Source organism: Cryptotermes secundus, unplaced genomic scaffold (genome assembly GCF_002891405.2).
Source record: "Cryptotermes secundus unplaced genomic scaffold, Csec_1.0 scaffold2721, whole genome shotgun sequence".
NCBI classification, from domain to species: Eukaryota; Metazoa; Arthropoda; class Insecta; order Blattodea; family Kalotermitidae; genus Cryptotermes; species Cryptotermes secundus.
The window spans coordinates 1-27,268 of record NW_019733910.1 but is presented as its reverse complement, the minus strand read 5'-3'; the positions used below and the strand labels follow the sequence as shown (position 1 = coordinate 27,268).

At 42.2% G+C, this 27,268-nt stretch overlaps 1 long non-coding RNA gene across 1 annotated transcript in view; it reads left to right on the top strand.

The window, feature by feature from the left end:
- Window positions 1-22,186, top strand: part of LOC117282624 — a 25,302-nt gene extending 3,116 nt beyond the window's left edge. The window contains exons 2-3 of the long non-coding RNA XR_004513437.1: window positions 12,279-12,396; window positions 22,057-22,186. This is a non-coding gene — a long non-coding RNA (uncharacterized LOC117282624). The remainder of the gene's footprint in view (window positions 1-12,278; window positions 12,397-22,056) is intronic.
- Window positions 22,187-27,268: the final 5,082 nt, after the last annotated feature.

The following is a 27,268-nucleotide window of genomic DNA, read 5'->3' as shown; positions in this document are numbered from 1 at the left end:
TCCGAGAGAGTTCCGAGTTAGGCAGCATCCAGTCAGTTGCATTCTTGCATTTGGAGTGTAGTATTTGTGATACTGCAGATAGCAGTAATTGTGAATCTGTAATTTGGGTGATTGTAAGTGCGAATGTGAAATAAAATTGCTATATCAAATACGGCGTGAAGTTATTTGTCGCGTTATACCCAATACGTGACAACTCGCTTCGGCTCCGCTCGGCTCACTTCGGCTCCTCTCGGCACGTCACCGCCGCCTGGGGGGAGAGTGGTGTCCTGCGTAGCGCGACAAGTAGTAACGAGAGCGCTACGTTACCGCCACGTGCCGCTGGGGAGGTAGGGGTCCTCCGTTGCGCAACATGTCACACTGCTCCCTCCTTAAGGCTGTTCGTCCCGAATAGCCTAACGGTGCATCTCCGTTCCTTTGCTTCGGAGGCTGTTCTTGCAGCATCTGTTCTCCGGCCGTTACAACCGCTCCCTTCTTAAGACCACCTCGTCTCGAGCAGTTTCCTTTCAGCTCGCCAGAAGATCAAGTTGTGTCCCATTCATCCATCACTTTCATTCTATGGCACATTCACTCTCTCTGGGGAGGCCGGTTCTTCTACATTACTGGTTCCTCCTCTGCTTGAAGTCTCTTTTTCCGTTTTGGAGGGATCGTCCCCTCCACAAGGTCCAATCCTTGATCATTCCTTTCTTCGGAGGTTCCTTATGTCGACGTAACAGCTCTTGATGCCTTGTTTGCACTCGCTGACGTCGTTGTTCCTTCTGGACTTCCCGCCACTTGCTGGTACAAGACGGTGGAGCCAAGTCCTTTCTCTGGTATCCGAAGGTTCCCTGGGGAGAGTCCTTCTTGAAGTCATTTCTCCAACGTCGTGCTGCTGTCGCGCGACGGGATATCTTCCTGCAGATGGCAGCCGACTTCATCCGGGATTCATAGTCTCCTCGGGTCCAAGATTTATTGAAGCTGTTTCTCCGGCGCCATGCCACTCTTGCATGGCGGGACACCTTCCTGCTGACGACTGCCAATTTATTTTGGGGTCCGCAATTTTCCCGCGTCGGCTTCTTCATATTTCGTTGATGTCGGTCCCTGCGCCTTTTCTTCTTCGGTTCTCCTACCGGCTTTACTTCGGCGTCTTGTACGGGTACCTCTCGTTGTTTTGCCGCTTCAGGTGTCATGTTCACTGAGGCTGGCTCTTCTTCTTCTAGACGTGCCTCCATCTCTTGGCAGGCCATCGTCTCTCCGACCGGTATTATTTCGGGGACCTCTTCTTCTTGTGCCGTGCTTGCTTTGATTCCTCTTGTCTCCGCGGCAGTCTTTTCTCGCTAAGCGGCCATTTCTTCTCGCCAGGCGTGCCTGTCATCCTCCATTTTGGCTAGGAGTTCCTTATGGCCGGTTTTCCATTTGGTCTCCGTCTCTTCTTGGTAGGATTTCATGCTGGCGTCCATCCGTGCCAGCATTTCTTCTTTGTCTTTTTTCCTATTTGCTTCCATTTCTTCCTTCTCTTTCTTTCTATTGGCCTCAACCTTCGCCAACATTTCGATTATTCGCTGCATCTCCATTTTGTAGCAGTAAAGTACTTGATGCACAATAATTCAATTATTTGTCGAGGCGTGTTCAAGTTCGTGAAACAATTCTGACACCAAATTGTCACGTGTCTTGAGTTCGAATCTCATCGATCACGTGTGTAAGTCCAAATCCCACTTCTGACACCAGTTGTCACGTATTGGGTATAACGCGACAAATAACTTCACGCCGTATTTGATATAGCGAATTTTATTTCACATTCGCACTTACAATCACCCAAATTACAAATTCACAATTACTGCTATCTACAGTATCACAAATACTACACTCCAAATGCCAGAATGCAACTGACTGGTTGCTGGCTAACTCGGAACTCTCTCGGAACTAACTCGTAGGTAGCTGTCTTGAGAACTGTCGTTAACACACTGACTCTCGCTTGCTGCTCAGCCGGCTTTTATTCCGTTCGCTGTTGCTAGGGTCGTCTATCGCAACCACTGTTTATCCGCGTTGCATAGCGACCAGTGAGCCGGGATTCGGCTCGCTTCGGCTCCTCTCGGCTCACTTCGGTTCCGCTCGGCACGTCACCGCCGCCGAGGGTGGGAGTGGTGTCCTGCGTAGCGCGACAAGCAGTAACGAGAGCGCTACGTTACCGCCACATGCCGCTCGGGAGGTAGGGATCCTCCGTTGCGCAACATGTCACAATATTAAAGAACATTTCTTATCTCAAATGTAATCCTCAAAACTGATAATACATTCATCCCACTGGGAGATTCAGTCCTATCCTTGAAAACGCTTGTGGGCTGTCTACAGAACCACATCTCTACCCAGCCACACGCGTCTTCGTCCAATGCAAACCAATATCCACGAATGTCTCTCTTCAGGTCTCTAAAATTGTGAAAATCACATGGATAGAGATCTGGGCTGTAGGGGGGATGTTGAAGCACTTCCGAACCAAATCTCTATACAGTATTCCACCCAGAGTTTTCAGGGTGGGGACCCGCATTATCATGTAGAAGGATAACGCCGTTTGATAGCATTCCAGGGCGTTTAGACTTTATGGCACATCTCAGTTTCTGCAAAGTATCTTCATAGTGAAGTGCACTGATTGTGGCCCCATGCTCGAGAAATTCGACAAGCAGAGGGCCTTTGCAGTCGAAGAACGTCATCATCACTTTACCGGAAATTGTGTGTGTGTGGCTTTGGATTTCTTCAGTGGGGGAGAATTCACATGTTTCCACTGTTGGCTCTGCCGTTTGCTCTCGGGTTCAAAATGGTGGCACCAAGTTTCGCCCCCAGTGGCAGTATAGGACAGAAAAGCATGCTCTTCCTCATGGTATCGCTGCAAGTGACCCAGTGATGCAGCCATTCTCTAAGTCTTCTGTTCCTCTGTGAGTTGATGTGAAACCCACTGCGCGCAGATTTTGCAGTACAGCAGGTATTTTATCACGATGGCGTGTACAGAACCGTTACTTATTCCCATCAAAAAACTAATTTCTTCCACAGTGATCCGTTGGTTTGCCCTGATATGACCATCCAACGTAGCAATAACATAAGGAGTGATGACACGATGAGCCTCTCCTGGGCGAGCATCATCTTGCAGCGACACGTCCTGCTCGGAGTCTCTTATGCCACGCCAGTACACCCGAACGTGACAAGCTATGTTTGCCGTAAACAACAGACATTCGATGATGAATTTCTCGTCCTCCTACTCCTTCAGCAGTCAAGAAGCGCACTACACTTCGCTGTTCTTCTTTACCTGCCTCCATTACTGATGTTGGACCACCACGCCTAGTGCTAACCTTCATTCATTCATTCATCCATCCATTCATTCATTCATTATTGGATGGGGTGCGTTTCCCCATGCACTACGACCAGTTGTTGATCCATTGTGCGTCCCCCTTTAATTTCTACTGTCGCCATGCCTTTCCAGTACTGGTGCTCGCCATCAGCCCCGCTCTGCCAGCGAGGTCGGCCTTCTCTGGCAGTGGTCCCTCATGCTTCCCCATCTTCCGGAGGAGTTGGAAACTTTTGCCTAATTTTGCTCAGAGGTCTCCTAGAGACATGACAATCTTTTACGTGCCGTAAAGCTACGACACGGGACCCATGGCTTAAAGTCCCTCCCGGAGGACTTGTTCCTTGAATATTTCCGCCCTTAAAAACCATCACCTCCGCCGGGTTTGAACCCATGTACCTTGAGTCATTAGTTGGAAAGGTTACCCCCAGACTACAGAGGCCGCTATTAGTGTTAACCTTACTTCCACCACATTAAACAGACACTTGTATGCAAGGGCACGTTGTCATTGTGCTTTCCCGAGTTCCCACCAGATGTTCGTACCGTAAGCAAATTCTAGTGTTACCAAATTGGGCGCCGTGTGAGTTATGCATGATGACCCGTTTTCGCTTGACTGCCTCTTATACACCAAAGAATGCTTACTTTCTGCAAGGTAAAATTTCATCACATTACTGGAAGAGCGTGAGGTTTTTTAAATACCCATTTACTTGGAATATAGGGTGTAGCAGAAATTTCAAACATCTACCCTGATTTCCTAACCTATGGCAACTAGACTTTTACTTATGGGGAAGTGTGTGCCTGTGTGCCAGAAAGCACACGGGAGGACCTGAAGACTTGAGAGTGAATATGTCTGTATGTCTGTTTCTCCAGTAGTATGCCTACAAGTTGGTCTGTCTACCATACATCACTGTCAACAGGGCATCAGTGTTGATGGTGGGCATTTTGAACAGTTCACAATAGTAGACATTTTACCTTTTTAGTGCTAAGGAATAATGAATAAAGTAAATACATTTTTGGTACACTCTGTTGTTGTGATCATGGATGTAGTTTATTGAACAGATTTGTGTTTAAATATTCTAATGTGGTTTTTGAGCATGATCACAACACAAATAATTGTTTATTGCATGAATCAAATTCATCCATTGCATTTGATTGTTTCTTTCTCTCTTCTCTCTGTCACTCTCTGTGTGGGCTTAATAGGTCTCCATCTTGGCCAGTGTGGATGCCTCAGTTACCCCCCATTCTTTCTCCAACTACCCACAGAGCTGCCCCTACGTCACGCACCACATTTGTCATGGATACCTCCTGGAGTCAATTCTTGTCATGCAAGAGTCCCACGACTTCTCGATCAAAACAGAATAATGTAGGTGACTCATTTTTGAGGAGTCTCATATCCCCTTCAGTGGCAGATGTGTTCCTGAAGTTTCCTCCTCCGGCATTTTATGCTAACCCCTCTTCTGCCAGGAGCACTGTAACGCCCTCCATTAGAGCTCCTGCTTATATACCATCAGGAACTCCACTTCCCACCCTGGGGTTCACCTCTCATTACTCCTATGCTTCCTCCGCTGCAGGCGTGCTCCATGAACACAGTCCTAGCTCCCCAAGAGACAGGCCAGCAGATGGATTCTTCAGCAACAACCACACACACACACAGGTAGGGCTCATGATTGGAGAGTTATATTTTGTGACAAATTTTTGTTGCTGTGTGGCTAGTATTATTGTTGTGCTTGCTTTGAAATCTTTAAGATGGGGAGGCCTTTGAAACAGGAGTATGCTACTAGTACAGCAACTTATTTGTACAACCAAGTTCACTAATAAATAAATAAAGTGAAATTAATAGGTAATGTTAACTAAAGCTGATTTATGTCCATCATTTAATATGACCGTCCTATAGTGCATACATTTATTTACCTTACTCTTCTCTCTTGCACTACATGTTTCAGCACTAAAGTACCATCTTCGGGTGCTTTTCTATGTACGTCGAACTACTTCATTGCATGCCCTGTTGTCTTTATACTAAAATAACTAATATATTGTAACGTGTTGGGCGTATAACGCGACAAATAACTTCACGCCGTATTTGATATAGCGAATTTTATTTCACATTCGCACTTACAATCACACAAATTACAGATTCACAATTACTGCTATCTGCAGTATCACAAATACTACACTCCAAATGCCAGAATACAACTGACTGGTTGCTGGCTAATTCGGAACTAACTCGGAGGTAGCTCGAGGACTGACTGTGAATAGCCTTCGCTGCTCCTTATGTAGCTTCGTTCGGACAATACAGAAAACGGCCACGTAATAGGCACCACTGTTGTCTGGTGCTGTCGTGCTAGCAACGCTGTGTACCGCTGTTACTACCGTCGTCTCTCGCAACCACTGTTTACCCGCGCTGCCTAGCAACCCGCGGTACCCCTTGGTGACGTCACCGTTGTTGACTCGCGTTGCATAGCTACCAGGGTGCCGGGACTCGGCTAACTTCGGCTCCGCTCGGCTCACTTCGGCTGGCGGGGAGGAGGGGCGTCATCCATAGCTCAACATGTCACAATATATATTCATCATATATAATGATTAATTTTAAATATTAAAACTGTTTAGGATTTGTCATCCTTACGTCGTATCTCAATATGCGAGTCACACCTATCTTCTTCTATCGGAGTATTCTTCCTATTGAGATACGACATAAGGATAACAAATCCTAAACAGTTTTAATATTTAAAATTTATCATTATATGTGACGAATATATATTTCAGTTATTTTAGTATAAAACAACAGGGCATGCAGTGAAGTAGTTCGACGTACATAGGAAAGCACCTGAAGATGGCACTTTAGTGCTGAAACATGTAGTGCAAGAGAGAAGAGTAAGGTGAATAAATGTATACACTGTAAGACGTCAGAATAAATCATGGACATAAATCAGTGCAACAGGACGCTAAAATATAACATTAAAGCTGATTTGTTATTTAAGCTAATGTATTCTACATTCAATCTTGTGAAGGAACAATTGATTAATGTTAGAGAAAGGTAAAACTGATATTATAAAAAGTTAAACATTAATCAGGCAATTTGGAAGGTTCACGTTGGTATAAATGCAATTATGTCTTGGGTAATCAGCCACATCCATATAGAGTAAAATCTTGCATTTTGTAGATTGTGTCTTCCTCCATTATCAGTGTCTGATGATACAGGCTGAGACAGTCTCCAAGATTTCAGACCTTTAGTCTGTATTCAGTGCAGCCTTGCATGTGCAACCCTCAGATGTTCAGGTCACTAGGCAAACTAAATTTCTCATAATTCTGATTAGAACATTCTTATTTTATTACTACTAGTACATGACCAAGAGCTGGGATAGCACAGTCCATATAGCGACTGGCTACGGACCGGATGACCAAGGGGTCAGAGTTCAAGTCCTGGTGGAGGCAAGAGTTTTCACTTCATCTAGAATACTCTGGGTGTTTGAGAATGAGATGTTGAGTAAAATGAACACCTAAAAGAGAGGAAATAATAAGTGGGTGGAAAGTGTTGCATAATGAGGAGTTTTATAATTTATGCTCTTTGCGAAATATTATTAAGGAGATGAAATCGTAGAGAATTAGAGGATTGGGGCATGTAATATGCATGAGAGTGGTGAGAAGTGCATCCAAAATTTGGTTGGATAATAGTCAACTTCTGAAGAAGGTCTCTACTTCAAGAAGTAGTTAGTTGAAACAGTTTTAAACTAGAAACTGTTGCAGTGTGAAGTTAAATTGTACTGATGTTTTTGTTGCAATATATCTAATGTGTATTTCATGTTCATCCAATTTATTAGTTGTTACTGAAAGAGATGTAGTCCCATTAAACAACATAAAATAGAAACAGTAAATTGAGATGACTTACGAATGATCATGCATGCTTTCCTTACTTTTTGCCTGTCCCAAATTATTGAAGCAGCAGAAAATATGGCTTAATCTGGGACTATTCTGGAAGTGCTTGGAAGTGTGGGAACTGCCCACATTCAAACAAGTGTGACAACGCAAGCTTCATTGCTTAGCAACGACGAGTAATTAGCGGTTGCAGGCAAAGCCTACAACAATACGGACAGTGACTGGTTTTCTATATGCCCGACCCTAGGTTACATAGGAAGATACAGATACAGTCACAGTTCTAGATTCCACAGTTATATAATTCTGGTTCAGTGTGTTCATTATTGTTCTTATTATTCTTCAAACGCAAGTTCTTCTGTGTATACGGTGCAACTGTAATAAATATTATAGGACCGTTCAACTAGTGGTTGTCTCTTCATATGACATCCCACATTGGTGACCCCGACTGAACATGGAAACCGCAGACAGTTCATCAGCAGAATTGCCCAGAATGGCCGTGCGGCTCCCGCCGTTCTGGCCCGATAGACCGGCCATGTGGGTCGCCCAGGCCGAGGCGCAATTCACCTTGGCCGTCATTACCAGCGAGCGGATCAAGTTCTGCCACGTCATCGCACATCTGGACTACCGATACTCAGAGCGGTGGAGGATATCATCACCTCTCCACCCGAACGAGGCCCCTACACCTTACTGAGAACCGAGCTTGTGAGGCGGCTATTCTCATCGCCAGAGCAGCGTTCCGGCAACTTCTCACGGTCGAAGAAATTGAGGTACCTCAAAAGTCTCGCACCAGACGTGTCTGATAACGTCATCCGAAACGTCTGGACCAGCCGGCTACCACGCAACGTGAAGAGCTTCCTCGCCGGCCAGAAAGAGGGCAACTTGGAGGCCGCAGCCCTCTGTGCGGGCCGCATCTCGGAGGTCGAAGTCCAGTCAGCGCTCGTTAGCGTTGATGAACCCACGGACATCGACGCACTTCGGCAGGAGATCGCTGAACTCTCCCGCCAAGTGGCTGCACTCAACACCGAACAGGACCACCTCCACCCCCGCTTCAGGAAGTCCGACAACAAACGGAGAGACAGAGGCTCCAGTCCCAAGGGTCCCCGCCCCGCCTTCAACAATCGCCGGCCCGGCAGCAGATCCCCTTCCCGGGGCGACACCACATTCAGTATTTGCGGGTACAACCGCCGCTTCATCGCTCGGGCACAAAACTGTACTCCGCCCTGCTCCTACCGCCAACAGGGAACCTGACGCAGCGGACATCGTCGGCGGCACATGTCTGCGCTACGATAACAGGCCGCCTCTTCATAACGGACAGTCAGCAAACGGCGGTTCCTAATCGACACGAAGTTCGGGCCTCGTCCATCGATGCATGGAACCTACCAACTATGACCTGTGTGCGGCTAATGGCACTACCATCCACACATACGGATGGCTGCCTCTCAGCCTCAACTTAGGCCTACGCCGAGAATTCACGTGGCGCTTCGTGGTGGCCGACGTGTCGCATCCTATCATCGGCGTGGACTTCCTGTCGCATTTCGGTCCCCTGGTGGACTGTCGAAACAACCCCATTCTGGACGGTGTCACGAAGCTGTCAGTCCCGGGCTCAGCGGCCAACGCATTGATTCCCAGTGTAAAGACAATCAGCAGCAACACACCGATCGACAGCCTCCTCACAGATTTCCCGGAACTGACCCGCCCAGCTTGAGTCCAGCGCGAGATACGACACAACACCGTCCAACATATCAGGACTGTACCTAGCCCACCAGTAACCTGCCGACCACGGCGACTGGCACCGGAGCGACTCGCTATCACAAAAGCCGAGTTCGACGCCATGTTGCGGGATGGTAAAGCTCGTCGATCAAAGAGTTCATGGGCCTCTGCACTCACATTGTACCCAGCATCTTCAGCTGCATTCAGCATCTTTACAGACCACAAACCTATCACCTACGCTTTCCAGCAGAAAAGGGACAAATGCTCACCTAGGCAATTCAACCACCTGGATTTCATAGCACAATTCACGACCGACATCCGACACATCTCGGGACAGGACAACGTTTTTGCCGATGCGCTCTCCCGCTTCAAGTCCGTCACTGCGCCACCATCCTACGACACATTGGCCGCATCGCAGGTCAGCGACGACGAGCTCCAATCGCTTTGGCAGTCAAACACCGTTTGCGGCTCGAAAAGCTACCAATCCTCGGTACCACGGTGTCCATCTACTGCGATACCTGTGCCGGGACACCTCGGCCGTACATCCCAGCTCCTATACGGTTCGAAGTGTCCCAGTCCGTCCATGATTTGACGCACCCAGGGACCAAAGCAACGGCAAAACTGGTCGCACAGCGTTTCGTGTGGCCAGGCATTCAGAATGATTGCCGCACCTTGGCACGAGCTTGCCAATCCTGCCAGCGCTCCAAAGTCTCCCGCCACACAGTCACTCCCCTGGGCGACTTTACAACGCCGTCAGCCAGATTTCTTCACGTCCAAATAGACCTTGTTGGACCCCTTCCGACATTAGGAGGCTAAATATACTGCCTCATTGCAGTCGACCGTTTAGCCCGTTTGTCAGAAGCCATCCCCATCCCGGACATCACAGCCGACACAGTGGCACGAGCCCTACTGACCGGCTTGATATCCCGCTTCGGTTGCCCAGAGACCATTACCATCGACCAGGGATGTCAGTTTGAATCTCAAATCTTCCACTCCCTCGCCAAGCTCTATGGCATTCAACTCTCCCGAACAACTGCTCACCACCCAGCGACTAAAGAGTCGTGGAACGTTTCCACCGAGTACTAAAGGCAGCCATCATTTCCCACGCAGACCAACACTGGACAGAACCCCTACCCCTGGTTCTCCTCGGAATCCGCACGGCATTCAAAGAGGACCTGCAGGAATCAGTAGCTGAGCTCGTGTACGGCGAGCCACTAAGAATACCAGGATTGCGCTAACTCCGACTGCCAACCCAGTGGATCCAGTGCACCTCATCACCCAACTTCGCCAATATATGGCCCGCCTCAGACCAATTCCAGCAACACACCATGCCTCCCCGGCTACATTCGTGCACAGTGATCTCAAGAAATGCAAGCACGTCATCTTCCGGCAGGTCACTACTCGCAGAGCATTGGAGCCCCTCTACAGAGGCCCCTACCAGGTCCTATCACGGAAGGACAAGACAATGCAAATCCCCGTGCGTGGCAGGATGGTCACCGTGTTAACCGATAGGGTCAAACCTGCCTACATGTTAAACGAGAGAGGCCGTGGGACCACCACCAATACCTTCAACCCCGCAGCCGACGAAACCACAACCACGGTTCCGCATTTCGTACCATGATGTGGGAACTGCCCACATTCAGCAAGTGTGACACCGCAAGCTTCATTGCTTAGCAACGACGAGTAAACAGCTGTGGCTAGGCAAAACCCACAATAATACAGACAGTGACTTGTTTTCTATATGTCCGACTGTAGGTTACAAGGGAAGGTACAGTCACAGTCACAGTTCCAAATTCTACAGTTCTACAATTCTGGTTCAGTGTGTTTATTATTGTTATTATTCTTCTTCAATTCTTCAAATGCAAATTCGTCTGTGTATACGGTGCAACTGTAATAAATACTATAGGACCGTTCAACTAGTGGTTGTCTCTTAATATGATATCCCACAGAAGTATTGAATTGTATGTTATCAGAATGGTGATTTTATGACCTTGTTGAAAGCAAAGAAGAAGCATTTAGTTTATTTGTATTGTACGGATGCAACTCTCATTTGTACAGTTGTGAAATGAGCAGCACTATTAATCGGTGTGACTAGTATTCAGTGTGTTCAGCTGTTAGAGATTTGTGTTTATTGTTCGAGAAATCCAAGTTCTGGATCAGGATTAAGTGAGACTGGGTCACGTGACCGAGCATAGGCAGCTCTATAGAAATGCAAGAAAACATACAAAGAGGGGGGCCGATGGAAATGTTTGGAAGCGACAAGAGTGGACCCAGAGAGCGTCATTGATGAAATCTTGAGATCTGTCAATTTAGAAGAAGATGAATCGGGTACCAGTAGCATAACGTCATCCTGGAAAGATTGTGGATTTCTTAGTTTTTTAATTTCTTTAATGTCAATAAAATAATGGCATGAAGCTGCATTGTACATATGTACATATCTTGGGTATAGTTTTCTGTCGTTCAATATAACAGTTCTCACAGTGGCCCCAGAAGCACGTCTGTGCCTTTATTCTTTAATAATAAAGCTTGTTGGAAATTAGGATGGCTCAGTCAGCACAACAACTAGGTTATGAGCTGGACGACTGAGGAGTTGGGGTTTGTTTCTCAGTAGAGGCAAGATTTTTTCTCATTCCCATAACATCCAGATCAGCTTTGAGGCCTACTCATCTTCCTATACAGTGGTTATCAGGGACTCTTTCCCCAGGGGAAGAAGCTGCAGGTGTGTGAAGCTGACCACTCGCCTCCATCTAGTGCCGAGGTTAAGAATGGTGGAGCTATACCTCTACTCCCCCACATCTTCTTGGTATTTTCATTAATTAATTAATTAATTAGACCCAGGGATAATTTTAGCTTTCTACCTTAATAAGTTGGTTAGCTGTAAAATTCCCACCAATGTAATGAGGAACTTCCAAAGGCCTAATGCTCTATGTAGACCACAATCTGAGAATCCCTGAACTACAAGAGTGTAAGTATATCTTCTTTAACTCACTGTGCATGTATTTGCATGGTGTTAATTTTGCCATGTTTGTAAAGAAACAAAAAGATTTTGAGTAAATGAGTGAATGAGAAATTTTTCAGATGTGGGTGACATTAGTGTGAGAGAACAATAAGTAAATGTTGGTGAAGAGCTAGAAATAACGAATTGTGGAACAAAATGAAGAAAATCGATAATGAGGTTCAGTATTTAATTGTGCTCTTCTTCCCGTCATCTGTACTAGACAGAATTGACCAGGGAAAGGGGTACTTCTTTATATGATCCTAGACATGAATTTATGGAAGCCATGTCCTTGAATAGGAGTTCTAAAAAATGTGTGATTGCTTTATTCTTAAACAAAATTATTCTTGTGCTTGCAGTCTGTTTTAATGTGATTTTTATGTGGATTTTCAGCATCAGGTCTGCACCATTTTATTGCAAAGGATGGTAGAACTGCACTGGACAGCCATGAGGTGAAGAGTCAAATGCCAACAGGAGTATTTAAACAAGTGGTCATGGATTCAGAAAACAGGTAGCACCCCAGTGGAGAAGTGGGGTGTTACTTTAGACTGTACAGGATCATGAGAATAAGTATGTGTTGACCAAGACAAAATAAATGGTGGTGTAAAATGTGACATGTTTCTCTGATTGACAGAAAATGAAACAAGACAATAAACACTGTATGCCATTACATGAGGCATTACAGTTAAAAAAAGTGGTTGTCTTTGGTTAATTGTGATTTATATGTTGTGTGATTGATTATTTATGAGCAGTTGTGTGTTAAAGGTCTTTGTTGCCCAGGTCACTTTAGGCATTCAGTTTGATTTTTTGTTGTATGAGCAGGATACATAGGATTTATGTTTCATTGAAGATGATTATTACAGATAAATGCTTTCTGATGTTAGTATCAAGCATTAGAACAGTCACACTTTTGTGTAATGAATCCAGTTTCAGGAAGAAACATTGTTTGTAAAAATTATCCCCTTCCTCCTCTAATTGTTTAATTTTATTTAAATTGAGACAGTGTTCTTAATATAAAACCTTTTCTACACCTCCTCTGTGCTTTGTGTTATATTTCTAGAGCTAATAATCTTATATATGTAAAACCCTTTTATCCAGTCTTCCCCATTTCTCCATCTATAATCTGGCTGCTAGGTGCCCGTAAGTAGTTTTGCAATGCAGAAGTGATGTTTTTATGCTGCTGTTTTGGTGGTGGGAACTGACTAATGTATATATAAACATACTAGCTGTATCCGTCCACGCGTTGCTGTGGCTGTCTAACGAAATCGACACAGCCTCTGTTGTCTATCACCGGGGAAACTCTGCCAGAGTTGAATCCAAAACTCTGAGTGCAAACTCAGGATATGTGCCGTGATTTCACTCGGAATCTCTTGTGATACTTGTGACCTCGTGATACTCGAGACATTCGTGATACTGAAGAGTCGCCTTATACATATAGTCAGCGTTCGGACGGGATAGGGAATACTTTATAGAAGAGTTAGTTTCGTCTGTTGCTTAGGAAATGCTAGCACAGAACACCTTGTAGAAGTGTTTGGTTTCATCCGTTGTTTCGAAACGAAAACTCTTATCCTCTCATCTCCGGGGAAACGCGTTTGTTGTTTCGGCAATTCCTATGCAACGGCCCACTGTTATTGCGTTTCCATGGAAGTATACTTTCCGGTTTCATCCATTGTTACCCAACGGAACCTCTTATCCTTTGATCTCCTTGGAAACGCCTTTGTTGTTTCGGCAATTCCTATGCAACTGTTATTGCGTTTCCATGGAAGTATACTTTCCGGATTCAGGCGTGGCCGGGTACAGCTTGTAGGTGTATAAAAACACGCGCGCATTCGAATGCAAAGTTGTGTGAAATTTCGAAGCAATCGGTGAAGAACTTTCGGAGATATTCGAGGGCTAACAAACGAACATTTACATTTTTATTTATATAGATAAACTAGCTGTACCCGGCCATGCGTTGCTGTGGCAGATCGAGTGAATTAAAAAATTCTGTTAGATAATTAACCACATCATCTGCTTCCACAACAGTGTCGACGGACTTGTATGTGAGTGCCTCGCACTGAATGTTAGACTGAATGGTATTGCTAAGTTAGTAGACGTCTTTGTTCTTGGCCGCAAGAATAGCTCGTTCACTCAGCCAATTGTGATTCTTATAATTGGTTTGAATATTGGGAAATACTTTTTCAACCATTCTTCTTTTGACGTCACTAAATTGCAGAAGTTATGAGGCAACGAAATTCGTCCTGAGGTCAGATCAACCGTCACCTTTCCGTTCCCAATTTCCAGCAATTAATGTGAGAATATCTCAGCCGATCGTTCGTTTTGCAGCTGGACACGCATATTTGTAGTTAATTTTAACGTCTTTACGTGTAGCCACAAAGTAGAGTATTCCAGGCAAGTATTTATTTCGTCCGCTGGTTTCGATCGAGGAATTACAGGTAATGTTTGCCTGAAATCTCCTGCAAGCAATATTAATGCGTTCCACGCAAATCTTGCAATGATCGAAGAAGAGCCTCGAGCGATTTTTTGTGCGCCATTGTGCATTCATCCCAAAAAATACGTTTGCATTTCTGCAATACCCTTCCCATGCCTGATCCTTTGGAATTGTTGCACGTGGGAGTTTCAATCAATTGCATGTTCAATGGCAATTTCAAAGTGGAATGAGCAGTTCTTCCACCTGGTAGCAATGTCGCAGCTATTCCGGACGACGCAAGGGCTAAGGCTGTCATTTTGGGATCGAATTGCTGCCAGAATCAATCTAATTAGGAACGTTTTACCAGTTCCTCCTGGCGCATATAAGAAGAAGAATTCTGCAACCCCGTTATTGAGTTTGCATTATTTGATCGTAAATGCCTTTTTGCTCAAGCGTTAGCTTAGGAATATTTGATTGCACATATGACAAAAGATCACCCGTCTTGTAAATTAGTTCACGACGCAATTCTACATTGAACGAAGCAACAGCAGATCGATTCGGTGATGGCATTCACAATTGATTGAGAACTTTGTTCGCGATTTCTAAGAACAAATCTTCAATTATAATTGATAACTATCAACGCTTCGTTGTAGATTTCTGCTGTGAAATCCATCATCATATTGGAATTTTCCTTGCGTATTCGACGGAAAATATCTTCAGCCATGTGCTGCTTTGTTGATTCTGCGATTCCTACGCAACGACCCATTGTTATTGCGTTGTATCTGTGGGAACGCTCCATGTATTCGTCGTAACCATGGAGATTCGATACAGTATTGCTATTGTTACTTCCTATGCAACGGTCTGTTCTAGCGTTTCCATAGGGGTGACTCTTCCGAATTCCAAATTCCAATTCTGTTCTTCAAAAGAAGAATATTTTTACCTGTCACACGTGTGACATCTATATAATACGTATATAAAAACAAGCATGAGTTCGAATGCAACGTTGTATCAAAATTTCAAAGCAATCGATGAAGAACTTTCGGAGATTTTCGATCAGGGCCAAACGAATAGTTACATTTTTATTTATATATAGATATATGTTATTTATGTCAGCTGCTGTTTACCTGCTTGGCAGATATTTAAATTGATGCCTCAGTATTGTCATGGTGGCAAACAGTAGAACAGATGTCAACAGGAGTGTATATTTATAAGTTTATCATAATGAATAAACAATTTCACTATTTCAGTAAAGTTCACTTCAAGAAAAACCTAGGCAAAAAGTGGGCGTTTTTGCTTATTTGGTAATATAAACAGGAGTGAAGCTGGAGTACCTGTACGGGCAATAATTCCTTTAGCGTGTAAATACTATTCCTATTACCTTCCAACATTGAAAAGGCAGCAGAATAATTGGACTGATAGAAACTGAGCTTTGAAAAATAATGTAAAAGTATATATTTTATAGGATATATATTTGATTACATGTAACAGACAACAAATTTTGAAAGGAATTTATATTGATAAGTTATTGGAACAAGGATAAATATCTGTTTACTTAATTCCATAAGTGAAATCAAATTGTTACATTAATTGTATTAAGCCTAAATTGTTGTTAAAATAATCAAAAAGTGTTTGCTTTGGTTCATTATTTGTTTTAATGATAGTGACCTTATAGGTCTAAGATAACAAATATTACATTAGAAATGATTATTCTCTGATACTGTTGTGATTAATAATGGTCTTGCCTTCATAGAGCTGGTTTCTGTTTCCTTTTTATCTTATAAGTTTGCATATTCAGGAGTCTGGAGATATTGTCACTTGTTGGGAGTATAACGCGATAAATAAATTCACGCCGTGCTGGATGTGGCGATTTCTATTTCACATTCGCTCTTACAATCACACAATTTACAGATTCACAATTACTGCTATTTGCAGTATTACAAATACTGCTATATTCAGTATTACAAATACTAGACTGCAAATGCCAGAATACAACTGACTGGTTGCTGGCTAACTCGTTACTCTCCGCTGGCTAGATGGGTAACTGTTGATCACACACTGACTGTCTCCAGGGACGGCTACAGGTTAACTCGACTACAACTGAACTCGGCGATGGCCACATTTCAACTAACTCACGCTTACCACTCAGCCGGCTTTTATTCCGTTCGCTGTTGCCTGTTGCCCGTGTCAACAGCGTCGTTGCATGACACGTCACAGTAGGAACCGTATTTGCGTCACCGCGCGTTGCGCGTTACATCACTGTGGGGAAAGTGGCGGGGTGATGACTCGCCTATTACCGTAGTAACGAGAGCGCTACGTTACCGCCACGTATTGCTGGGGAGGTGGGGGTCCTCCGTTGCGCAACAAGTCACAATATATAGAATTAGGGTAGTTTAAATTCAAACTACAGTGCTCAGTTTTCCTTCTTTCATTTCACTTTGAGGTGTAGCTGTTTGTGTGATATTTGTTTTTAATATTTCAGTTGTGCACATAAGGTTGCTTACATTTTACTATCTTCTGTAAGTTTCATTCAGGCCCATGTAATGGTGTATTCTGTGGAACTTGAGGTATGAATATTGTCTGTATGTAAGAAACAGTTATATGTAGCTATTAATTATCGTCCATTATTTATCGTCCATGAATATTGCAACATTCTTCCATTCACCANCATTTCACTAGTTTCTTCCTCAAATTTAAGTCCAATTTGCTGGTAAAAAGATTCTTCTTCTTGCTAAATGCAGCTTTTGCCATGGCAATCCTGGATTTAATTTCACTAGTACACCTTCCATCATCTGTTAACAAGTGTAAGATAGTACTGTCACTATATTTCTTATCTAGTGCCATAGCCACAAAGAAGTATAAACAGAGAAATAATGATTACAGATGAATATTTTAAGCGTTGTTACCACCTACACTGAAAAAAAGAAGAAAATGTTATCAAAACAAGCAAAGATAATATGAAATAAAGTAGTTCTGTATGATACATAACCAATAAGTAAGGATGGGTGAAAAACGTATCTGTCAGGATTTTGTTTTTAAACATATATGTATTTTTCACTTGTGTTTTTCTATTCCTGGTAATTCCTTTCCTTTCATCAACCCTAATAACAGAAAGTTTACTATATTTGGAAAGTTACCCTAGCATTATGTGAACTCTATTAAAGTTCTTTTAATGGACAGTTTAACTAACATGGTATTATAAGCAAAATAAAAAATGTCATATCACACTATCATGTTAAATTGTAGGGAAGGAAGACAACTGCCAATATCTAATGAGAAATGTAATTTATAAGTATTTACAAATATGGAATGAAAATATCCCTTTTATGCCTACTCATTTCTGAACAGGTCCTATTTTTATAAATAAAGGACAATTTAATTCAGATTATACAGGAAAGGAAGAAAACTTATTTTATTGAAAGAAGGACTAAAATACAAAATTTTCCTTTTACTGATGTCTCTGTGATTCCCTGCTTTGGTTAGTTTCCATTTCTACTTCCATAAATTTTACCTTACTACAGTTTTCTTACAAAAAATCATTTTAAAAGTCAAAGATGATGTCACTTTTACTGTAGAACTGTCAAAGATGAGAACAAGTATAGGAAATTTTCACAATATTCACAGGACACAGCTGAGACTGTCAACATACATGAACTGATTAAATAGTGTTAAAGCTGCCACATTGTATTAGTTCATGTTAAAATTACACTCTGTATCCCTCTTTTCAAGGTAAAACCAGATAAATCCCTTTAGAGTTTCTATTATACCCACGTTATTTTGGGGCTTATTATTTCACCTCACATGAGGTGTCGTCCATTTTCATAAATGTATGTCTGTCCAGGGTGTTTTGTCTTGGCAGCTTGCCCCTCACGTTTGTAGCCTACTTTTCAGTTATGACTGCCATATGCTCCTGGTTTGCTTGTTTCCTCCACAGCGTGTGGTGTTGTCTTTACTAGTAGTATTTTACTACTTTCCTCCACAGTGTGTGCCGTTGTCTTTATTAGTAGTACTTTACTAGTAAAGACAACACCACATGCTGTGGAGGAAACAAGCAAACCAAGGGCATATGGCAGTCATAACTGCAAAGTAGGCTACAAACGTGAGGGGCAAGCTGCTGAGACAAAACACCCTGGACAGACTTTGAGTGGTGAATGGAAGAGTGTTGCAATAATGACGGACGATAAATAATGGACATTAATTTGAACAATTGCAACGGGATGCTGAAATACAGAATCAATTGTAATTATATTTTCCTTGTACATTCTGGCTATCAGCTTTTGTCATAAGAACATTTGATAAATGTCATATGTATTGTGACATGTTGACGCAACACGACAACGTGGCACCAGATCTTACTATGACGCTACACCGCTTCCTACTGTGACGTGGCACGCAACGACGCTGTTGACGCGGGCAACAGGCAACGGAATAAAAGACGGCTGAGCCGTAAGCGTGAGTTAGTTGAAATGTGGCCGTCACCGAGTTAACGTATAGCCATCCCCGGAGACAGTTAGTGTGTGATCGACAGTTCTCCAGTCAGCAGTGAACGAGTAAAAGTTTGATAATCAGTGACAGTGTGTGATACCTGAGAATTAATTGGGAGTGTGTGATACAGTGACACTTATATAGCTCCCGTACTATGAAATGTGTAGACTACTGGAGACAGTGTGAATTGAATATTGCGAATAGGGTTATAAATTGTGAAACCCAGCAAGTGTTGTAATTAATTTTTGCCGATACTTGTAGGTTGTAAAATAAACCGATTAACAATCCGAACGGCGTCTTCAGTAACAAGACACGTTACAGTATTGTGTCATAAAAATATTAAGTCTTCTGTATCAAGTTACATATACAGCTAAAAATTCCACATCAGTGGTTTGCTGTGATTAAATTTGCATTCTTTCAAATTTTATAATATCACTTGTAACCTTTACTTTCACATATAATTTGAAAATGACTAATGCAAGGAACACATTCCTATTTATTAAAGTAAAAACTTGACAACTTTGTGTCTATATATAATATATTGTAGCGTGTTTGTGTGTCACGCTACAAATAAGTTCACGCCGTGGTCCCAATATAGCGGATTTATTCCTTTCGCTCACACTTTACACACACTTTACAGGCGTTACACTTGCAGTGCTACAATCACTGCTCACAATATTCCGGCGAGACTGACTCCTTAGACGGATATTCCAAACTGACTTCTTAGACGGGCGATCCGAAGCTTTCTTCTTCGAAGACTATTCCGCGACTTTCTTCTTCGAAGACTATTCCGAGACTCGTTGTTTCTCGCTGAAGCTGGGCTACCTATAACCTTGCCCGCTGTTAGGCAACGAACCCTCCGTTATAACCATGGAGACTCCTGTTAGAATTAGAATGGAGCAATTGTTGTCTCCTCTGTAACGGTCTATTGTAGCGTTTCCATAGAAGTTACCCCTCTGGTTTTTCCGACACGTTACACTGCTCCCTTCTAAAGGTTGTTCGTCCCCGAACAGCCTAAAGGTTCTCCCTCGGTTTCGATTCTGCGGTGTTCTGCTTGCACGTCTGCATTCGGCCTTGGTGTCTGCTGGCATCTTCGTGCGGTGTCCGTCCAACCGCATCCGCCCCTTTCTTCGGTGGTGCTCGCCCCCGAGCACTCCCGTTGTCCAGAATTTGTCGGTTGCCTTGTCTCACATTCATTCGTTCTCCATTCATTCTTGTTGGGGCGGCCGGTACTTCCAAGTTACCGGTTCCTCCCATAAGGGTCCTTTCCCTTTTTTCGTTTTGGAGGGGGTCGGCCCCTCCACAGTGTCCAGTGTCTAGTTTTCGGTAACTCGCTGGGGAGTCCCGCTGGTAACTTCACAAGTTTTAGCCCGATGATTTTCCTGAGTGCCCGACTGGCTGTCCTCTCGCTCCTTTGGTGCGGCCGCTGAAGTCTTCGCCATTTAGGGGCTCCCCTTGCAACGTTGTTCCAAGTTGGGTTGGTTCACATGATGTGTCCCCTACGTCGTGCTACTTTTGCACGGAGGGACACCCTCTTGTTTACTGGCGTTCTCCGTGCCGCTTTCTCTCGGCGTCTTGTCCCTCGGGCGTCAGCCAATTCTTTACGCTGGCATCCGAAGGTTCCCTTGGGAGCTTCCTTCTTGGAGTCATTTCTCCAACGTTGTGCCACTGTCGCGCGACGGGATGTCGTTTTGTGTGTGATGGCCAATTCCTTTTGGGGCCCACGATTTTCCCCTGTTGCATCCTTCGCTGTCTGGCAGCGGCACTCCGCGGCCAGTTTCTGGTCCCTACGCCTTTTCTTCGGTTCTCCGACCAGTATTCTCAGGGCGTCATCTACGGGGACTTCTTCTCTCTGCGTTGCCTCAGGTTTCGTGTTCACTGAGACTGGCTCCAATACATCTTGGCAGGCTGTCGTCTCTTCCCGCCAGACGTCCGTATTGGCTTGCAACCTCTTCTCTCGCATGGCGGCCGTCCTTTCTTGGATGGCTCTTGTTTCTGCTCGGGTGGCTTCAGTTTCTGCAACAATCTTTTCTCGCCAGGCGGCCATCTCTTCCCGCCAGGTTTTCTATCAGCCTCCGTTTCTTCCATGTAGGCTTTTCTATCGGCCGACGCCTTTTCCTGGTTGGCCCTCATTTCTTTTAGCATCTCGAGTAGTAGCTGAATGCCTTGCTTCTCCATTTTTCCCCTTTTTTGTGTAAATTCAGTACTTCTTCCTAAATCAAGGCGTGTTTAAGCTCGAATCCCACTTCTGACACCAATGTAGCGTGTTTTGTGGGTCACGCTACAAATAACTTTACTCCGTTGTCGAATTCTGTAGAACCTTTATTGTTCGTTCTTCACGCTTACACAATCACGAGTACCGGAACTATTCCCTGTGACACCTCAACTGTCTTCTCCAGCGGATGTTCCTAAACTGAAAACTTCTCGTCGAAGCTGAGCTTTTATAACCTTGGCAGCTGCTAGGTAACGAACCCTCTGTTATAGCGGTGGAGACGTTGCATTGTAGGTTCCGCGTTCCCTACGCAATAACCCATTGTTATCGCGTTGTCTCTGTGGGAACCTTCGCTTATTCTCGTAACCGTGGAGATTCGATGTTCTCGGTACAACGGCTCACTGTTGGAATTACAGTATCGCTATTGTTACTTCTTATGCAACGGTCTATTCTGACGTTTCCATAGAAGTTACTCCTCTGGTCTGCCGACACGTTACAATATATATAAAGCAAATAGCTGGGGTAGAATTGGCTACTTAAGCACAGAGATAAAAGCCAGGCACTAAATATTTAATCTATTTAAATATTTAATTAGTCCATGCATAATTAAAAATAAAGCATTTTGATTGTAAACCACATTGAGTTTTTGTAGATGAGCCATGTTACGTTAGAAGAATATGAACAAACCGAACAGCAATAATTTTATTGTCTAAATGTATAATCAATAATTGCAGTGTGTAGTCAGTGTATAATGATCCTGCTAGATGCTATTGGAAAATTATTTACAGTACGTAAATTGCATGTTACTTTTATCATTTTAATAATTTATTAGGTGAACTCCAAAATGAGAACTTATCATATATTTAATTACATGCTAATATATGGTAGTAAGTGGTCCTTTACTAAAGAGGATTTTACAGCAAATTAAATAAGCTCCAGTTCTGAAACTCGGAGTGTGAAAACACCACTGAACTCTTTTTTTAATCAGTTGAACATTTGCTTTAAGTCATTTGTACACAAACTTCAAAAGGCTTCTGCTGGGTTTATAACCAGCTGCACCTCAGCAGGTGCTGCACTCTTGTGACAGTGGATGCATGGGTCCAGCAGGCTTAGCATCACATTGTTTCCATGCAAGTAACATTACCCCAAGTCAGAATCCAGCTGCCATCATCATAGTGCTCTTTTATAATAATGGTTAATTAGAGTCAGTGAGCAGAGGAATATCCTACACGAAATAAGAAAACGGAAGGCTAATTGGATTGGTCATGTTTTATGCAGAAACTGCCTTCTAAAAGAAGTTATTGAAGGAAAGATAAAGGGGCAGATAGATGTGAGAAGAAGACGAGGAAGAAGACGTAAGAAGATGCTGGATGACCTTGGGGACAGAAGAGGATACTGTCATTTGAAGGAGAAAGCTCTAGTTCGCATTAAGTGGAGGAATTGTTTTTGAAGAGACTGTAGACCTGTCATCTGACAGATTACTGATTATGATGATGACTATCTTACACAGTTTTAGTTTACTTCTTACCCTTGCTGGAAACGAGAAGTTTGTGTTTTCCACAGCACATAATTGTATTATCCCCTTAGAGGACTTGTGGTCTGCAGTGTGTGTTTGTTGCATATAATCTAGGATTCATATCTATAAGCCTTCCCTATAATGTCATTATTTGTTATAAGTCTATTAAGATTTCCAGAGTATATCTTCAGTTTACTTGGAACACAGGCAACAAACATCAGGTAGCTAAAATATTATTCCTAAGGCATTCTGTCTATATAGCAGCTTCAGGTTACATTTTTAGTAGGTGTTTTGTGGTGTCTGCTTTCATTCCAACATGTTGGCAAAACTGATACTGCCTTTCTCTGTATAATGCAACACATTTGTGAAGTGGCATGCAGAATGTTTGTAAATAAATCAGTGAAAGTACAGAATATGATGTTCTGAGTGTGAATTCATTACGTTTTGCATTACTTTCCTCAGAAATTGTAATGTATTGTTATTGCTTTCTTCTTCTGATAGTGACAGTTTTATATGAAGCATGTACCAGGTTTTAAATATTTATGGTACTTGCCTTGTGTAAGTAAGCTCACTCTGATATGAATGATAAAACTGTACATCACATTTGAACACATCCATTTTCATATACCTCAGATATTTACACTTCTGCAACGATGCATTGAATGATAGTGCATCAGTGGTCTTAATAATGTGTTCAGTGCAGTCAGAAAAATCTTGTATGCTGGATGCTGTGTTAAAGTGTTTTAAAATAAGCAATGTATAATATTATTTACAAAATCAGTCTGTTAAATGTCAAGTAACTCCCTCAGTGCTGATTTGACTTTTGTTTATAGTAATCGTAACTTTTTCCAGTAATAGGCCTATTAAGAGACCAGTTATGAATATTATAAAGCAGAATCCTTCCATTGTTTCTAAAGTCTTCCCAAATTTCTTTTTCCTCTTGGTTGGTTCTTTTGGTTTGGTTTGGTTTGGTTTGGTTAGGTTATGGTTATGTGGGAAGGAGTGTATCTTACAGTTTTCATGAAACACATGTCTGATGATATCAGACTTCTCTTATCAGCTCTTCCTGTTGTCCATGATTCACTATCTACCATAAGGTAATATTGGTTTAACTAGTGTCTTATAAATATGTATTGCTGTATGCCTAGAAACTAATGATAATTTGAAAATGTTTTTAGAATATGCTATATCCCAAATACTTAAAATTGTTGATTTGTTCCAATAAAAGCCATTCATTCTATGGAAAATTCTGTGGCTTTATTATTCAAATTGTATGATGAGTACTGTAGGTCATGTTGACATTTGACCAGAAGGACCTGACTCTTTCAAAATGTCATAGTTTTGGCATTTTTAGAATTTTTTTCTAATTGAGATGTTTTGATGCCTGGATGATCGCCCAGTTCTTCATTATTTTGTTTGTGTATGTGATGAATAATAATGGTGAGAGAATAAGCCTTTCTCGCACTTTGATTAATTTCTTTCCGTTCAGACATTTCTGACCATTTTTACTGCTTTTAAGATGTGCAAGTTTCATATATTTCCATAATCAATTAATTGAGTATATTATCTGACTTCTATGAGAATTTCAATTAATTTCTTTCTCTTAGCNCATACAATCACCCAAATTACAGATTTACGATTACTGCTATCTGCAGTATCACAATTAGTACACTCCAAATGCCACAATACAACTGACTAGTTGCTGGCTAACTCGGCGGTAGCTCCAGGACTCACTGACTGACTCAGTACAACTGACTGTGAATAGCCTTCGCTGCTCCCCATGTAGCCTTGATCGGACCATATGGAAAACGGCCAAGTAATAGGCACCCTTTTTGCCTGGCGCTGTGTTGCTATGTAACGCTAGCGGAGGTAACCGCTGTTACTATCGTAACGTCGCCGCTGTTGACTCGCGTTGCCTAGCGACCGCGATATCCCTCGGTGACGTCACCGCGGAGGGGAGTGGCGGGGCGGGAACTCGCCTATTACGCGAGCGTTACGTTACCGCTGGGGAGGTAGGGGTCAACATGTCACAATAGTTAAATTACTGGCTGTTCAGCTTTCTGGTATCTTCCTCTTTCACATTTTAAACACTTTACAAATTTTTGCGGTATTTATATTTTAGTTCTGAACAATTCTAGGTTTCCAACCAGATATAACATGCCAGGCTTCATTCAATCTTTTCAGTTTACCTTATGGGTTACAAGCCATAAGTAGACGTCACTGAATATTTTCTTAAGTGATTATTAATTGATATCAGTGATATGTAAGATAGATACAGCTTCCTGATTCATTGTGTTTTAAGACTGATACAGCTTCCTGATTCATTGTGTTGCCATATATAACGAATGTTCTTATAGTGGAAATATAGTAGAAACACTTCTTAAGTCTCTGTGAGTAACATAATTTGTATAATTCTTTTGGTTTATTCAATTAATTATAAACGACATGGTAACACAGACTTTAAAATCAGTTTTATGTCATATTTTTTTAATAATACATTGGTGGAAATGAGCTTTATTGCATGGTCTTCCAGCTGCAACATGTGTTGTGAAAGATTGAAAATCAAAATTTCAGAAATCAGCCATGACATATGTTCATATTGTGGTGTTCCTCCAAAACATTGGCACCCACTTACCAGACTGTAGAATGTCAAAACTCAAAAGATTGCAATCTGAATCTTCACAGCCACAAAAACCTCAGATTTTATGAAATATTATTTTTCAAAGCTCAGTTGATATTCTTTGGTACCAATTTTCCTGGGACATACTGCATAAATAAATGCATTCTTGTGACTGTATAGAGGTCTATTATATGTGTTATAATTTAATTATTGATATAATTGAACCATTTAATGCCAAACTGTGCAAGATGACAAGTGTACAGAATGTCTTATGCAATTTATGTCTGTTTCATATAGAAACTTTGTAAGTAGTGATAATATCATTAATGGAAAATAACCAAGTAATAAACATTTATTGCAGTGATTCTGCCTATCCAGAAATTCTTGATATGATTAATATTGAATAATGTAGAAGGAAGGAATGTGAACTCTTTCTTGTCAATAATTTTTATTTATTTTAAGTGTTATAAGCCATCTGTGGTCATTGTTCTAATGCAGTTGCACACTGTTCTTACAGTGTTTTTCAAGTAGTTTGTAAATGTTTTAATTGTATCTAAATTGTCTCTTTTTGTTTTCCCTTTTGGTCATAGATATATTATACCTTCCATAATAATTTATCTATTTTCCTATTCCTTGGCTTCCCTCTTATTTGTTAAAATTACTGTATTCTATGTAATTTTTATACTCATTGTATTAATTCCTGTGTAATAATATTACATTTTCTTTTGTCACAATGCAAAGAGGAACTTCATAATTGAAACAGTGTTGCTTGACAAGGTATTATATTTTAAATATATGGAAGAACAGCTGTCGCAGAAGGAAGGTATAAATAAATATACATGCAATACAAACCGGAAAAGGAAGTCTAATATATATTTTAACTAATTAACTAATTTAACTAATAATTTTAAAAAACTATTCCCTTGTTTCAAAATTTTGTATGAAAAATAAATGGCATGGAGGTTCGTGTATTTATATTAAATCAAATCTAGAAGCAAAGCCCTATAATCAGTTTGAAAGCATGAATCAAGAAGAACATTTCGAGGCCAGTATGGTTGAACTTTACAAAATTCAATACAATTATTACTCGTGTCTACAGAACTCCTAATAGTAATATTAATACATTTATTGAAATACTGGATACTATAATAAATAATTTAATATACAAAAGGAAGAGCATTATTATTGTAGGCGATTTCAACATAGATTTCTTGGGTAACAGTGTAAATCCTCAATTACAAATAATATTAAATTCATACGGTCTACAAGCACTAGTTGATGTCCCAACAAGAATAGGATTTAGAAGTCAAACAGCGATAGATCAAATAATATTAAATAAATACTTATGGGATTACAACTTTAAGGTAATTGCAACAGGATTCTCTGATCATTTTGCACAAATATTATAAGTACAAATGCAGCATATAAATAAAAGGAGGCAGCTAAAGAACAATTCAGGACAGTTAGACCTTGTACTGAAGATCATGTTCAATACCTAAACTACCTATTGGAGGAGGAGTCTTGGAACCTGTTTTTAGGCAAACTTCAGTAAATGATGCATATAATGAATTTTTACCTACTTTCCAGTATTATTATAATCTAGCTATGCCTAAAAAGCGGGTAAAAACTTGTGGGAATGTCTTATCAATGTGTGTAGTCTTTGTCATTACTCCGATGACAACCCAATTCTTCGGAACAGTTTGTTGGCCCTGAAAAGGACCGTGGTTGCTGAAATGACTGACCGGTGAGGTAGCGGGGCGCGCGCCGGTAAGGAGAAAGGCTAGTTAAGGTGAATGGCTGGTGAAAAGGCTAGTCGTTGAGCGCGGTCGTAGGAGCCATGAGGCAGTGGCTACGCCAGAAGCCCAGTGAGTCAGACCGTAACACGACCACCGACGAGTCCAGGCGCGGTGCCCCCGTGAGTCGGGTGTGAGAGCGCCGGAGGGTCGAGGCAATCGTGCCTGACGCAGCCTGCCGATGTAACCGAAGACCGAGCGCTGGCGACAAAAGCCTACTGGCTGAAGTTGCTTGCTGTGTGGCTTGATCGTAGACTGCAGTCGGACTGAATTGAACTGAATGGACTGAACCGATGAACTGAATAACTCTGCTGAGTCTGAGTCTGAGTCACGTTGCAACTGACGGTCAG